This window comes from Jaculus jaculus, chromosome 14, assembly GCF_020740685.1.
Source record: "Jaculus jaculus isolate mJacJac1 chromosome 14, mJacJac1.mat.Y.cur, whole genome shotgun sequence".
In the NCBI taxonomy this organism is placed as follows: Eukaryota; Metazoa; Chordata; class Mammalia; order Rodentia; family Dipodidae; genus Jaculus; species Jaculus jaculus.
Window position 1 is genome coordinate 67,212,933 of NC_059115.1, and position 12,655 is coordinate 67,225,587.

General features: G+C 44.7%; 1 long non-coding RNA gene across 1 annotated transcript; it reads left to right on the forward strand.

The window, feature by feature from the left end:
- The first annotated feature begins 3 nt into the window (after positions 1 to 3).
- On the forward strand, positions 4 to 10,830 carry LOC123454570. The gene is made up of 4 exons (XR_006633407.1): positions 4 to 102; positions 344 to 555; positions 10,268 to 10,423; positions 10,783 to 10,830. It is a non-coding gene; the product is annotated as an uncharacterized LOC123454570 (long non-coding RNA).
- The last annotated feature ends 1,825 nt before the right edge of the window (positions 10,831 to 12,655 follow it).

The window sequence follows — 12,655 nt, forward strand, 5'->3', positions numbered from 1 at the left end:
AGGACTGGGGTTACAGACGGGTGTGGCCATACCCAGGTGTTTCTATGTGGGTTCTGCGGATTCGAACTCAGGCAGTTTCGGGCTTCCTCAGACCATCATACTGTACGTACCAGAAGCACACCTAATCACTGAGCCACTTCTCCAGTCCTCTCTTCCCCCTAATTTCATCACCTGTTCTTGCTCTTGGTGTGGCCCATAGTGAGCAGAATGTCTTTCTTTAGCTCTTCACTTTGGGTGTGGCCAAGCAGGGGTTTAAAATATTGCTTATACAGTTGGCCTTGCTCAGTTCATCTGATGACACTACCACAAAAAGAACATGCCCCATGTAACTGTCACCTTCTAGCCCAGACCTGAGAAGGAGTTAACTGAGCAGAGATACCTGAGCCAAACTTTAGATCCGCAGCTGAAACCAAGCGGCGCCAGCCAGCCCAGTCAGAAGCGAGGCATGATGACACTTGTATACCACCGAGATGTGAGCTTGTTCCACATCAAAAGCTGACCAATCCACAGCCAGCTGCTCACGGGACCGTGTTTTATACTACACACCCCTAAAGGGTAAGCACGACAGTGTTTTTCTTCTATAGATGAGAAGTTATAATTCAAAGAGTCCGAGAACCTTTTAACCACATGAGTTGTCTTTCCATGTTTGGGGGAAAAAAAATGCTTGGGGCAGAAGATGAAGTTCACGTCTTTTTCACCTAAGGGGACAAACCCGGGGACATTAGCTTATAATATAGTCGCCATGTCCTGGATGCTGCCCCTGGCAGAGAGGCCCCCAGCCGCACCCTGTCGCTTGGCAAATTCCAGAGCTGTGTGTTCTCGGCCGGCGCTGCGGGACCTCTGCAGCATCCACGTCTGTGAGCCCCTGTGGTTCCTGACATCGGGCTTTTCCGTTAGTATCTACTGTCCTCAGTGACTTGGTCCAGATGCTTAAATCCAGTGACATACTGGGAACACTTGCATTTATCTGGAGGTACGGCTTCTGAGGCCAGTGCGTCCCTTACACGAGCTGTGCACACTTTTCTTTGGTGTTCCATTCATGCTTTCACTGTGCCATGTCCCGTAGAGTTACACGATAGGGTGACCCTGGACCCCTTATGACAGGTCACAACTGACCCTGGGTTGCAGCTGGTAAAATGCCATGTTCCCCTTGTCAAATTATGTCATGTTACTTCCTGATGCTTACATGTCCTGTTGTAGCTGTGCAGTCATTCCTCCGTATCCTAAGGGTGTCCACATCGGGTGCCTGAAGCCACAGAGAGCTGACCCTTAGATACAGTGTGTTCTTTTTCCCTATACGTGCCTTTGACGAAGTTTAATTTATAAATTAGGAATAGGAATAGCTAAAAATAACAAACTCGTGTCACAATTATAATAAAAGTTACTTAAAGCTTAGAACTGGTCACTAGGATTTTTCCATTTAATGTTACCAGACTATGGGTGATGGCAGGTAACCGAAACAGAGGAAAGCAAACCTTCAGGTAACAGAGACTCCTGTATATCAAGGTTGATCACATAGTCCTTTAATAGAGAGGGTCATAGATCAAGAACTGAATGACTGTTCAAGATACATCATCCCCAAGCTATAGCTGTCTGGCTCACTCTGGTAATAGCGATGTCTTCAAGTCATGCTTTCTACTACATTTTTCATTTTTATTTATTTGTTTGTTTTTTCTTTGGAATCAGGGGCTTACTCTAGCCCAGGCTAACGTGGAACTCATCCTGTAGCTCCAGGCTGGCTTTGAATTCATGGCGATCCTCCTACCTCAGTCTCCCAAGTGCTAGGATTAAAGGCATGTGCCACTCCTGATAAACTTTAACACCCTCATCCTCGAGAGCGCCACACATTTACTCCTGAAACCAGCAACTGTTAATGAGGTTCTGTCATGTGCTGCATGCTGGTGATGGTTCAGAATTGGTCCTGGCTTGTCGGTGGCATAAGCAACAGTCAAGCATGGCAGTCACTCAATAGAGGTGGTGGGCTGGAGAGATGGCTTAGCGGTTAAGCGCTTGCCTGTGAAGCCTAAGGACCCCGGTTCGAGGCTCGGTTCCCCAGGTCCCACATTAGCCAGATGCACAAGGGGGCGCACGCGTCTGGAGTTCGTTTGCAGAGGCTGGAAGCCCTGGTGCGCCCATTCTCTCTCTCTCCCTCTATCTGTCTTTCTCTCTGTGTCTGTCGCTCTCAAATAAAATATAAATAAAAAAAAAAATAGAGGTGGTCACAAGGCCCTTGGGCACATGGAGGAAAGGGTACCTAGGGTTGCTGGGTAAAACATGGAGTAAAAGGTGACATTCATGGTAAGTCCTTAAAAATAAGCAGGCAGTGGAAAGGAACCCATAGCTGGAACTGGGAGCCAAGTCACAATCCCATGGAGACCAGGATCATGGACTCCAACACAGAGGCTACACCCATCAAAATCTCTCTTAATTAACAGTGCTCACCCCATTTATTCCTCATGAGGCATCATGAGGAGTAAACCCTGCTGGCATCTTGATCTTGGGGCTTTCAGGCTCCAGAATTGTGAGAATATAAATTCTATTGCTTAAACCACCCACTCTATGGCACTTAGTTATGGCAACCTGATCTATTATTTTTTACACTATTATTAGTATGCGTGTGTGTGTAAGTGTGTAATCTAGAGTCGTGTACCTACTAGACACATCCTTTACCACTGACTTACATTGCCAACCTCTTTTATTTATTTATTTTTAATATTTTAGTTTTATTTATTTAGTTATGAGAGAGAGAGAGGAAGAAGATGAATGGATGCGCCAGGGCCTCCAACCATTGCAAACTAGCTCCAGATTCATGCGCCACCAAGTGCATCTGGCTTACGTGAGTACCAGGGAATCAAACCTGCGTCTTTGGGCTTCACAGGCAAGTGCCTTAACTGATGAGCCATCTGCCCAGCCCCACTGTTATTTATTTTAATGACGGTTTTGACCTAGCAATGCTGAGGTAGTACAAAGCAATACATTCAAGCAAGCACCTCTAACGGCTCAAGCCATCCCATAGCCCCAAGGCAGTATATTCAGATCTGAGCTTTTTGTTGGGCTGAGACTGTACCAGTTGCAAGGGAATGTGAGAAATACAGTCACAGGTGGGCAGGCATTTCCCCATGACAGCACTTTTTCTGGAAGCTCTACCCATGTGGAAGGGAAGACATTTGGCGAACAGCTGGTCTTGGTACAGACCTTCCCTCAAGAGCCTTGGTGGTGCCTCGGATTACATGTGTGACCTGATTCTGAGTTCTCACTCTGTGATGACTGTGTATCTGCCTGTAAACCATTGCAGAAACCTCAGCCCCAGCTCCCGTTCAAGTCAGCAGCACATGATGCCCATTGGTTGTAGGACACGTCAGACTCTGAAAGACTGCTGTGAGACACTGAAGCGGTATACCATGCGGGTTAAGTGTACTGGTCTTGGAACCAGCTGCCTGAGTTCATACGACCCTTAAATGACAGATGACCTCATTGAGACCAGTGCCCTTTATGGCCGGAAAATAGTCACATTCACTTGGAGGGTTGTTTGACCGATGGCTGATCTGATCCAGTGTTTTCCACATGTTCTCTTCAGTGATTTTTTTCATACTCACGTGTCAACTGTAGAATTATCTAATGATTTTATTGTACCTTTTATACTAGCTTTATTGAAATGTAGTTCACCTATCACATGATTTACCCATTGAAAGTACACAATGCAATTCAGAGTTGTGCAAACATTGAGTATAGACAATATTCACCCCCCCAAAAGAAATCCTGTGCTTTTTTAAAAAATATATTTTTATTTATTTATTTATTTAAGAGAGAGAGAGAGATACAGGAATAGGTAAGGAGAGAGAGAGAGAATGGGTATGCCAGGGCCTCCAACCACTGCAAACGAACTCCAGATGCAAGCGTCCCCTTGTGCATCTGGCTTACATGGGTCCTGGGGGAGTCGAACCTAGGTCCCCTGGCTTTGCAGGCAAGTGCCTTAACCGCTAAGCCATCACCCCAGCCCAATCCTGTGCTTTTTCACAATTACTCTCCACTATCCCCTCCAGCCCTAGACATCACTAATCTACTTCCTGTCTTTGTGAATCCACCTATTCTGAGCATTTCATAGGGATGGAATTGTAAATGTCTCCTTTCATGTTACATAATGCTTTCAAGGCTCTTCTACACTATAGCATTTAACATGATGTTTTTCTTTGTTTTTAAGTATGATATTTATTTTTTATTTAATTTGAGAGAGAGAATGAAAGAGGCACATAGAGAGAGAGAGAATGGCCTGCTAGGACCTCTAGCCACTGCAAACAAACTCGAGATGCATGTGCCCTCTTGTGCATCTGGCTTTACGTGGGCACCGGGGAATCGATTCTGGGTGCTGAGGCTTGGCAGGTGAGCTCCTTAACCACTGAGTCATCTCTCCAGCCCAACATGGTGTATATCTTTCCCTGGTTAATTTATACTCCATAAATTTCTTTACCCATCAGTCAATTGGAAGTTTGAGTTGTTTGTAGCTTGGAGCTGTTAGGAACAATGCTTAGAGCACTCCTGTACAAATGTTTGCATGGACGTATATTTTCACTTCTCTTGGGTATGGCCTTTGAAGTTGAATTGCTAGATCACGTAGTGATTGTTGGTTGAACTTTTCAAGGAACTGCTAGCCTGGTTTTTCAAAGTAATGAGACCTTTACCATTTCCACCAGCTCTAAGAGAACTTCATCATCTGGCTTATGTGGGTTCTGGGGAGTTGAACTTGGGTCCTTAGGCCTCACAGGCAAGCACCTTAACCACTAAGCCAACTCTTCAGCCCTGTTTTAATTTTGTTGTAAGTATTAAAGTTGGCTATCTCACTGCGGTTTTAATTTTTATTTATTTTCTTGAGAGAGAGGGGTGGGGTAGAATTGGCACACCTGGGCCTCAGGCACTGAAATCAAACTCCAGAAGCTTGCGTCATCTAGTGGGCATGTGCGACCTTGCACTTGCCTCACCTTTGTGCGTCTGGCTTATGTGAGATCTGGAGAATCGAGCATGGAACCTTAGACTTCGCAGGAAAGTACCTTAACCACTAAGCCATCTCTGCAGCCTGATTTTGGTTTCTTTATATTAAATCATCTTATAATTATTTTTTATAGAGTTTTGTTTTGTACTTCGGGTTGACCTGAAACTTGCCACATAGCCTAAACTGGCTTCAAACTTGGTAATTCCTCTGCCATGGAAGTGCTGGCATTGCAGACATATGCCGCCATAACCAGCTCTCTATTTAGTTTTAAAGGAGACATTACTTTAAAACTTTAACAATTGTATGATCTTGTTTTGGGGTATAGGTGATATGTATGTGTATGTTCAGTGTGTCTGTAGTATACGCAGATGCACATGCCACGCACACATGTGCAGAGGCCAGAGGAGAACATGGGTGCCCCCCCCCATCATTGCTCTGCTTTGTTTTCTTGAGGCAGAATCCCTGGATGAAGCTGGAGCTGCCAGCAATCCCCCCCCACACCCGCCATGACAGTATTATTTGTGTGTGTGCGCGCGTGTGTGTGTGTATGTGTGTGTGTGTGTGTGTGTGTGTATCAGAGAACGAGCTTGGAAGCTGGGTCTCACCTGCCACCTCATCTGAGGCAGGGGCTCTCCTTGTTCACTACTGCATTTGCCAGCAGGCTGGCCACCCCTCAAGCTCACAGGGGATTTTCCCATCTCCTTCTCCCAGCTTGCTGTAGACATGCTGAGGTTGCAGAGAGTCTCATGCTACAAAGTCCAGCTTCTTACATGGGTTCTGGGGAATCTGAACTCAGGTATGCATGCTTGCGGGGCGAGCTCTTTATCCACTGAGCCATATTCTCAGCCCTCCCCAAGTGACAGTATTATTTACTGTAAGAGAAGACAACCTATAAGTAACTATGACAGGTTAACCACCTGAAATCTAAAAGTCAAAAATCCAAACGTGGCAGAATCTAGAACTTCTTGAGTGCTGACTTGATGCTACAAGTGGAAAACTTCAGCCCTGAGCTTTCTGGGGGACCATAGCTAAAGAAATGCCTCTGGGCCGGGCGTGGTGGTACACGCCTTTCATCCCAGCACTCGGGAGGCAGAGGTAGGAGGATCACCATGAGTTCGAGGCCACCTTGAGACTACATAGTGAATTCCAGATCAGCCTGGGCTAGGGTGAGACCCTACCTTGAAAATCAAAACAAAAAAAAAAGTACCTCTGAGTGTATACACAGCATGTAGAGGAAACATAAATACATAAATGAATTCTAAAGACTTGAGTGCCACAGTCTGTATAGCTTATTACGTATATGCAGTTATTCACACACATACACACAAGCACCCAGGAATGCTAAAATCCAAAACTCATCAGGAGCCAAGCGTTTCATTGAATGTTGAAGGAACACCTGTTTGCTTTCCTCGTGCTGCAGTTGATGCCTCCCGCTCTTTGGGAGACAGCCATCTGCTCTACGCCAGGGTCTCAGTGCACAGTGCCTGGTTCATACGCAGTAAGAAGCTATCATGTTACTATTAGTGGTGTGTGGGCAAAGGCACAAGAGGATCTCTGGTTAAGCTTTCCTCTCAGGAAGAGAGTAGAGTGAGAGCTGGAGATCAGGAGATCCTCGGCTCAGTAAGTCAAGCCCTTGCCATTCGAGCCTGAGAACCTGAGTTTGGACCCCCAGCACCCATGTAAAATGCTTGGGGAGGTGGAGGAAGGTGGATATCCAGGCCCTGTTGATCAGCTTGTGTAGATGAACTGGTGAGCTCCAGGTTCAGTAGAGACCCTTTCTCCAAAATAAGGTGGAGTACAATTGAGGAGACCATAGCAGGCCTCTGTCCCCGTGTCCACACAAGTACATGTGCATAAACACCTGCATATGTGCACCTCTGCACATACGAACACACACCCACCATGCATATGCATCAAAATAAAAAGAAAGAGCACTGGAGAGATGGCTTGGCGGTTAAGGCATTTGTCTGCAAAGCCAAAGGATCTCAGTTCAACTCTCCAGGACCCACATAAGCCAGATGCCAGGTGCATGTGTCTGGAGTTTGTCTGCAGTGGCTGGAGGCCCTGGCGCGCCCATTCTCTCTCTCTCAAATAAATAAGCAAACAAACAAACAAAAAGAAAGAAAGAAAAGAAAGGGATGGAGCCTGGAGGTATAGGGCAGTGACTGAGTGCTTCTCTCAAGAGCTGGAGGCCTGGCTTCCATCCCCAGCACTGCAGTGGGGAGGAGGGAGGGGGAGAGGGAAGGAAGAGCCAGCTGGTTAGAAAAGACATCTTAGAAAAAAAAATGGAAGCCTTCAGAATGTGGATGACAAAACCTATCAAGTAGGATTACACACACAATTTGAGGTCAGCATGCTGGCGGCAGCTGTTGAGCTCGGGCCTCGTGTTGCCAGCCTCCTGGGCCCTCATTGCGGCCGCAGCTCAGCCCTGGGAAGGGGCAGTGTGAGCTGGCCCCGAGGTTCAGAGAGACATCAAAACATGTCTGTAGTCACCAAGTCCTAAGAGGGAAATCTGGAACTAGGACCCAGGTCTCCTCCTCTTTCTGCCATTTTTTTTTTTTTTTTTTTTTTTCCTTTTTGGAGACCCTCGTTGGCTCCTTATTTGACCCCGTGGTGTGGTGAGATGGCCACGGATTCTTCAGTAGCCTGGGATGAGCTAATCAAAGTGTGGCGGGCAGCGGCAGCAGCAGCAAGCTGGCTAGAAATGCACCCTCTGCCCCAGGCCAGGCTTGTTTGGTCAGAACCTGCATCTTAAGATGCTTGGGTGATTAGAATGCACATTAACATTTGAGAAACTCAAAGGTTACACCTGGGCTTATTCATCCAAAGCCCAATATTTTAGCAACTATTGTTACTGAGAAGTGCTCAGCATGCATGAATGAAGAAGTTTCCATTTCTGCCACCATGAAGGCTCCCGTGTAGCCAGGGAGACGGGTGAGAAACCAAAGATTCCAGACCTTCCCCTGACCTTGTGTTTTTTTTTTTTTTTTTTCCTGATTGAACAAGTAATTGCTTTATCGATTTCTCTAAAAATGGATTGCTAAGGGCTCCATGGTAGGCTGTGATGCATGGTGGTGTCTGGCAAGCACGTTTCTCCTCTCCCTGTTGCCTTCTTCCCTGTCCTTCGCGAAGCCTCTCCTATATATATATATTCGAGGTAGGGTCTCGCTCAAGCCCAGGCCGACCTGGAATTCACTATGCAGTCTCAGGGTGGTCTCAAAGTCACGAGACTCCTACCTCTGCCTCCTGAGTTCTAGGATGAATGGCGTGCGCCACCACACCCAACCTCCTATCTGTTTTTTTTAAATGATCTTTTTTGTTTGTTTGTTTGTTTTTATTTTATTTTATTTATTTATTTGAGAGTGACAGACAGAGAGAGAAAGAGTCAGATAGAGAGAATGGGCCCACCAGGGCCTCCAGCCACTGCCAACGAACTCCAGACGCGTGTGCCCCCTTGTGCATCTGGCTAACCTGGGTCCTGGGGAGTCGAGCCTCGAACCAGGGTCCTTAGGCTTCACAGGCAAGCGCTTAACCGCTAAGCCATCTCTCCAGCCCTCCTATCTGTTTTTTTAAAACTGCTTTATTGAGGTATGACTATAAAGATCAATACATATTTATAACAGCTTGATCCGTTTGGAGATAAGTAAACCCCTGTGAAACGTCACTACAAGTCTTGCCAGCATGCCACCCCTTGCCTAGTGAGGACAATGATGACATTCAGTATATGACTTCCCCTATAGCAGATTTCAAAGCATTGTCCTGAAGTACACAATGCAGTGTTGGCACATCTCTAGGTAATGTGAATTTTGTCCTAGATCATCTGTATTTTTTTTTTATTTCCTTATTTGTGAGAAAGAGAAAAGGGAGCAAGAGAGTGAGTATAGACACACCAGGGCCTCCTGCCACTGCAAATGAACTCAGTGGATACCGGGGTGTCAAACCCGAGCCGTCAGGCTTTGCAAAGCAAGCGTCCTTATCCACTGGCCCAACACTCCAGCCCCTAGCCCCTCTGTTTTATCAAACGTGAGTCTAGGGGCTTACTTTTATTCCCATACCCCACTGTCTACACTGCCACAGTTTCTCACTAGGTCATTCTGGAAACAGGTTACGATGCCAACCTGACTTCTCCAACTTTGTATCTTGTTCTTTAAGATTTTCCTCATTATGCTATATCCTTAACATTTCTAGCTACTGCAAATGAACTCCAGATGCATGCACCATTTGCGTATCTTGCTTTACTTGGGTACTGGGGAATTGACCTCAGGTTGTTAGGCTTTATAGGCAAGTGCCTTAAATACTGAGCCATCTCCCCAGCCCAAATAAATTATTTCTTATTTTATTATTTTTATTTTTATGTATTTATTTATTTGTTGTTTTTCTTTTTTTTTTCAAGGTAGGGTCTCACTCTGGCTCAGGCTGACCTGGAATTAACTATGTAGTCTCAGGGTGGCCTTGAACTCACGGCAATCCTCCTACCTCTGTCTCCCGAGTGCTGGGATTAAAGGTGTGCACCACCACACCGGGCTTTAAATTATTTTTTGAAGTAATTGCTCAAGCCAACCATGGTGGTCTAGACCACTAAACTCAGCACATAGGAGACTGAAGTAGGAGAATTGCTGAGAGTTCAAGGCCAGCCTTGGTTACAGAGTGAGTTCCAGGTCAGCTTGTGCTAGAATGAGATCTTGCCTCAAAAAGCAAAATAACAAAAAATTATTGTTTTAATTTCACAGCTGTGTCACTCAGGTTTTTGTTGGCCTTGACTTGAGTCTCTAGGCCACTGGGAGAATTGGTGCTTGACAATACTGAGCCTTATGGCCATGATCATGAGCTAACTCTTCACTCGCTGAAGACTTTCGGATTTCTCAGCCACGCTTCATACCTTTTTGTTAGATGGATTGCACATCTTTTGTTAATTTGTTCTGAGGTCATTGATCTTTTCAGAAGAAGAGTATGACCATGTTTTCTTCAAATTACGTTTTTTAAAGTTCATTTTTCCTTTTCTTGATACTACGTGAAGCCGGGCGTGGTGGCGCACACCTTTAATCCCAGCACTCGGGAGGCAGAGGTAGGAGGATCCTCATGAGTTGAGGCCACCCTGAGAGTACATAGAGAATTCCAGGTCAGCCTGGACTAGAGTGAAATGCTACCTTGAAAAGCAAACAATAAAAGCACTGTTACTATGTAAGATACAATTGAATTCTGCAGTTGATTGAGGTACACTTGATGTACAGAAGCGTTTATGAGCAGACAGTGGATAAAGGGTTCTTTTGTTGTTTGTAGATTGTCAACGTTGGCGCCAGCTTTCTGGTTAAAGTTGTCCTCCTATCTTATGTTGTCACATAGCAGACCTTGGAGGTCCCCGTGCCGCCTAAAGTCACCGCCGTCATGAAAACAGTGGCAGCGTCCTGTGCATCTTATGTTCAAGTATATCTCCAGGTATTTCAAATTCCGCATGTCATTGCTAATGGTGTTTTCAATGTCCCATTGTTTTTGGTGGTATACAAAAATTTAATTAGGGGCCAGGGAGGTGACTCAGTGGAGTAAAAGTTTGCTGAGCAAACCGGACATGGCGGCGCACGCCTCTGATCTTAGGGGCAAAGTATTTCGTCTTTCACCATTGAATGTGATAATGATCACTACAGGTTTTTATAGATCATCTTGAACACATGAGTCCCTCTCTCTCTGGGTTCCTAGCTTGCCTAGAGTTTCTATGATAGATGGTGGAGGGTGTCATGTGCTTCTTTTAGCATGAAATGACTTGGAGCTTTCACTCTAATTTTAATCTGTCATTACAGTGACTTCACTGATTGTTTTCAGATGGAAAACCAACCCGACATCCCTGGCGTCAGCTCTACTTGGTCAGAATCTCTTTATATGGCATCGTGATGGTTTGCTAAGATTATGCATTTTTTTAAAAAAAATTTATTCATTTTTATTTATTTATTTGAGAGTGACAGAGAAAGAAAGAGGCACAGAGAGAGAGAGAGAGAGAGAGAGAGAGAGAGAGAGAATGGACACGCCAGGGCCTCCAGCCACTGCAAACGAACTCCAGACGCGTGCGCCCCCTTGTGTATCTGGCTAACGTGGGTCCTGGGGAATTGAGCCTCAAACGGGGGTCCTTAGGCTTCACAGGCAAGCGCTTAACCGCTAAGCCATCTCTCCAGCCCAGATTATGTATTTTGTACATCAATATTTATGAAAGAAACTACTCTGTAGGTTCTTGTTGTTATTTTTTTTCTTATAATAGCTTCGATTTTGCTCTTGGGTAGATGTGTCTCTCATAGAACTCTTTTCTGAGGTTTGTGTAGAATTGGTATGTCTTTAATGTATTCTAGAATTTACCAGTGAAGATATCCTAGATTAGAGTTTTCTTCATGGGAAGGATTATAACTACCAATTAAAGCTACTTACTAGTTATATGACTATTTAAGATATATATATTTATTATTTAATAATATTTATTATTATTGAACAATCAAGGAATTTTTCATTTCATCCAACTTATTGAATTTATTGATATCATTAACATTCCCATTCCCCAAGAAATAAAATAAAATGAGCAGGTGTGTGCTGGTGCATGTCTTTAATTCCAGCGCTCAGGAGGCAAAGATTACCATGAGTTCAAGGCCAGCCTGAGACTACATAGTGAATTCCAAACCAGCCTAGGCTAGAGGGCTAGGGAGAGACCCTACCTCAAAGAACCAAAATAATAATAATAATAATAATAATAATAATAAAATTCCCATTCCTTTAATAGCCTTCTATAGAGCCTTTAAAAAAATTATTAATTTCTTATATTTGTTTAGGGAAGTACAAAACCAAGGGAAGGAAAATGAATAAACCCACATGGTTTGAAATCCCATGTGGTGGGCTTGAAAAAATGGCAGAGAGGATAGCAAGAAAAGTACAAAGAGCTACAGCCATGTGGAGAGCAGGAGTGGGTAAGAACCCATGTGAAAAGTAGTAGAAAGTTCTCCCCCATCCCAGCCCAGCTGGGAGGAGAGAAACTCACCAGAACGTGGAGGCTCAGTGGTCAGGCAGCCCAGAGAGCTAGAATCTTAATGATATCTTCTCACTCCTACACAGGTAATTTCTATCGTTTGCTTTTTCTTTTCTTGATTATTCTGGCTTGAGGTTTATCAATTTTATTAATCTTTAAAGAACCAGGGTATTTTCTTAATTTTCCCTGTCTTCTATATTAACTAATTTTTGTTTGTTTGTTCTCATTCTAGGTTTTCAAGTTAAAACTCAGGACAACAGTTGGATGTGTTGGCGCACACCTTTAATCCCAGTACTCAGGAGGCAGAGGTAGGAGGACCTCTTCAAGTTCCAGGCCAGCCTGGGACTACAGAGTGAGTTCCAGGTCATCCTGGGCTAGGGTGAGACCCTACCTCAAGAACAAACAAATAAACCAGGCATGGTGGCCCACGCTTTTAATCCCAGCACTTGGGAGGCAGAGGTAGGAGGATCACCATGAGTTTGAGGCCACCCTGAGACTACATTGTAAATTCCAGGTCAGCCTGGGCTAGAGTGAGACCCTACCTCAAAAAGAAAAACAAACAAACAAAAAACAACCCAGGACATAAGACCTTTCTTCTTTTTTTAAACATCAGCTTTTTATTAATACATACTTTCATTTAAGCATTGACTTAGCTCCTGCTCACCAAT